At 33.2% G+C, this 4342-nt stretch overlaps 1 long non-coding RNA gene across 1 annotated transcript; it reads right to left on the minus strand.

Annotated features, from left to right (window-relative positions):
• Nucleotides 1-2392: 2392 nt before the first annotated feature.
• Nucleotides 2393-3665, minus strand: LOC138403408 (uncharacterized). The gene is made up of 2 exons (XR_011237682.1): nt 3186-3665; nt 2393-2593 (listed from the first exon to the last, which is right to left on the minus strand). It is a non-coding gene; the product is annotated as an uncharacterized lncRNA (long non-coding RNA).
• Nucleotides 3666-4342: the final 677 nt, after the last annotated feature.

Raw genomic sequence — 4342 nt, forward strand, 5'->3', positions numbered from 1 at the left:
ATGTCTAATATTAGACTTAGAAAGGTGTGTTATTCTGAAAACCCACTTAAATGACAGGTCTAACCTAAAATTGAATTTGACAGCACTAAACTATTCAATTTAGATTTTAAAGAGCAAAAGTTATTCTGTTGCACGAACTAAATGCCTAAATTAAGAAACGTCAACCTAACATTTTCTAAAATTAGAGTGGACCTCGCGAGGTGCCCACTAAATTTAAAGAGTCTGCTTAAATGGCAAAATGGACGTGTTTTGAAAGAAATATTTTTATTTGAGTTTAGAATTGTTATATTTAAGATAAAAAAAGTGTCTTTTAAGTGTTTTAATTTAATTTAAACTTTATAAAATGGAAATATACGTGGTTTCTCTGGCTCGTCGTTAATTCGCAAAAAATAATTAGGTTGGTTATCTACTTTGTTGTCTAAGAGTATCAGACACCTCCACAGACATCCTGGCGGCTTCAGCAAGGCAAACCTAAGATCCTTAAGTCTCCTTATTTCTTAACTAGCAAGTGGCAGCTGTTCGAAAATCCTGTGGGACTAGGATACTTTTCTGTAGGTACTTAGCTTACCTACCTACCTAATAAAAGTAGCCTATAAGTATATCCTTCACTAGTATGTGTCCTTGTGAAAAATCTCTGTGCCCAACTAGGTTAGATGCATAAAGGAACATACCCAGAGACAAAAACTTGCATAGGTAGCTACCTAAATATTAGTGTGAACAAAATCTTTGCCAATTAGGTATGCCAAGGTAAAACTTGATGCCTTGTTATCATTATCAATGAGATTAATTCCTACTACCTACTACTTATTGCTAAACATATCAAAAATAAAGCAGAATAAGTGTGGTGGTAGAGTAGGTACTTATAATAAAGTTTAAGTTCTAAAATCTTAATGAGTTCACCTAAAGGTTTATTTATAGGCTTAATTAACAGATTTTACATTTAGTTATGTCTTATACTTACATACCCCTAGTATTGAACTAAGTACTTGAGTAGTACCCAGTTACTTCTTTATTTTCAACTCAGTAGATACCTGCTTGAAAGACTACCTATTACCTGCATAAGTAGGTACTTGCTAACTACAGTACAGTGCAGTATAGACAACTACAGCTAACTGACTTAGCCTGGGTTCACTTTAATCATCTGATAAGTTTTAGTTGAGAAGTACCTAGTAGATACATCTTGTAATTCCTAAACATATCATGATAGGATCTTGTTGAGTTTACCTATATAGGTATACCCATACCCATATGGGTATCACATTTCAGGTTAACTAGCTGACCTGCCTGAGTTGTACCTGCCCCAGCTTTGTTCGGGTGGAATAAGTACCTATGTAAGTATCTGAAAATTATGTCGTAGTGGTCTATATACCTACTTAAAGTAAACGTTCCTTACATGCAAATTCTCAAGTTTTTAAACTCAGCCGCTTAATAAATTACTAGACTCAGGAGTCAGCAGCTTATATGCTGATGTCAGTCAGTCAGTTTATATTTTTACATTTACATAATATGTACAGAAGAGAGAGAGAGAAAAGCTAGGACTTCTCCATAACGTCCTCAAAAATGTGTGAAGTCTGCCAATCCGCACTTGGTCAGTGTGCTAGATTTTGGCCAAAACACCTTATTCTGAGAGGTGACCCGTGCTCAGTAGTAGTGACCCGGCGATGGATTGATAATGATGATGATGATGTACTGACCTAGCTACCTGCCTTTAGGTCAACGGGAAGTATAGGGTACTTCCCGTTGACCTTGGGTTTCTTGACAGACAACAAAGTGATCCTATAATGGTTCCTTTTGAGGTATGGAACCCATAGTTAGAAGAGAAATAACGTCAAAAAATAATTTGATTTCTTTTATCTTTTCTAGATCTATTTTATTGAAAACTAGCTGACTAAAGTTTTCTACACACATACCTATAATTCTAAAAATTAATACAGAAATCTATAGACTCAACCTTTATTTAGTTTGAAATCTATAGATCTCTGACTGCATAGACTTAAGATACTGATAAAAGAGACAGAGTTATATCATTGGCATAAATCTGTCTCGTTTTAACCGAAACTTAAGTCAGAGCAAAGTCAAAGTATGCTCTCTACACATATATGCTTAAAGTATTATGTTTTAACTATGTCTAGTCTGAGCTAATTCAAAGTATAGGTACTCTATAGATTTTAGCCAAAGAATATGCAAACCTCAAAAAATGTTTTTATAATTGTTATGGCGAAGTCTGCATTGAAATTGATATAAATAGGGACTGAAAACTAATTTTGAACTATTTATACCTATAGATTATAAATTTCATTTTCAGGTAGTAGTAGTACAACTTAGTCATACTACAGCTGCTCAGTATGATGGAGGCAAGAATTTCCTAACAAAAGCAAGAAAACTTCAATCAGATGATTAACAATTACTTTTATTAAATAAAATAATAAAATATAAACATATGTTTCATTCTGTACTGTACATAATTAATATTTATTTCAATAACATTTAAATAAAAATTAAGTTTAGGAAACAACTGTTCATTTTTGGTAGATGAGTGGACGGAACATCTTTTTAACTCGCAGACTCCATATACTTGGTTTCATGAAATGGGCTGAAATAAAAATTATCAACGTTGAAAGTTTGTTATGATGATGTGTTGAAAGGTTTAATGTATGCTACACTTCTATTTTTTGCTATGCATACTAGCTGTTTACTTTTCAATTAAGCATCACTTTCTTTAACGGTGAACCAAACCATTGTGAGGAAACCTAAATGCCTGAGAGTTCTCAAAGGTGTGTGAAATCTGTCAATCTGCACTCGGCCAGAGTGGTGGACTATGGCCAAACTTCCTGTTTTGAGAGAAGACCCCTGCTCAGTAGTCAGCCGGCAATGAGTTGATCGTGTGATGATACTAACTGTTGCCTGTAATTATTATTTTTATATAGGTATGCTACACTTCCATTTTTTGCTATATTATAATATGTACTAGCTGTTTAATAAGCAATTAAGTATCACTTTCTTTAACCATGAAGGAAAACATTGTGAGGAAACCTACATGCCTGAGAGTTCTCCATAGTGTTCTCCAAGGTGTGTGAAGTCTGTCAATCTGCACTTGGACAGAGTGGTGTACTATGGCCATACTCTTCTCATTTTGAGAGGTGAGCTGGCAATGAGTTGATCATTATGATGATACCAGCTGTTACCTGTTATTATTATTATTATACACGTAGGTATATACATTCAATCTTGATCTTGTAGGTACTTTCATGCCTTAAATCACATTACCGCCTTAGTTTGTTGAATTCATAGCAGAATTCATGGATACCTCGTTCCACGTCCTTGCACGCCAGATTTGTAAGTATACCGCCAAGTTTCAGAACTTCCTCGCTGTATATTCCTTTACCTGTATATTCAATGTACTCTGTGGCAGTCAGTTATTTAGAATGATTGCTTTTCATCTGTTTGCATTGATTTCCTTATTAGCAAGAGTTTGACAATTAGGTACCTCGGTGATTTCGAGGTAAGGTAGGTAGGTAAGATTCCAAGCAAAATTCTTTGCTTTTATCTATTTTATGCACATAACCACTATTTTCACAAAGTTTTGTAACAAAAACTAAGATTCTTTAACCACAAAACATAAAGAAATTAGGTTAGAAATTATATTTGCAACAAAAATAATAGATCAGTTTTTAACTGGTTTTACGGCTCTGGGTTCTAGCACTTTTGATCAAAGACTTAAGCCTACTTCACACGATAAAATGAACAAAACTTCAATTTTCGACACTTTTATTGTGATTCGACCTAATTAAATCAAGTAAAGTTATTATTTTTGTATTTCAAGTAACATCGTTCGATATTTTTCGCAAAAAATAGTTTTAAGATTAAAGGGGAAAATCAAACACAACATTAGTGCAGTTCTTGTTATCTTAAATAGCAACACTTACTATTCAATTCAAACGTCATTTTAGACGGCCATTTAGGATGTTTAAATTTAGTTGAAGCAAAAAAGCGAATGCAGTTTAGAAATAGAAATCCTAAAATTAAAGAATCTAAAATTTAGTTTAGGTTTAGGTTAGAGTACAACAGAATTAGCGCCAGTATTGTTTAGTAATTACGTTCAGATCGCGTAGGTATATAATGTAAATAGTATTTCTAATATTGTAATATATCTAAATTGCTCAGTTTAGAATATAATTTTCATAATTCCAATTCATTATATAGCACGAAAACGGACTAAGCTAAATAAATTACTTTCTTTTTAAACTTAAACCTATCTAAGTGTTAAAATATAATATTGCCGTCGGTATCCATTCATTGTGGTAACTAGTTTAATAAATTTAGGACCCGTTTATTTGCTCAC

This window comes from Maniola hyperantus, chromosome 16 (genome assembly GCF_902806685.2).
Source record: "Maniola hyperantus chromosome 16, iAphHyp1.2, whole genome shotgun sequence".
NCBI classification, from domain to species: Eukaryota; Metazoa; Arthropoda; class Insecta; order Lepidoptera; family Nymphalidae; genus Maniola; species Maniola hyperantus.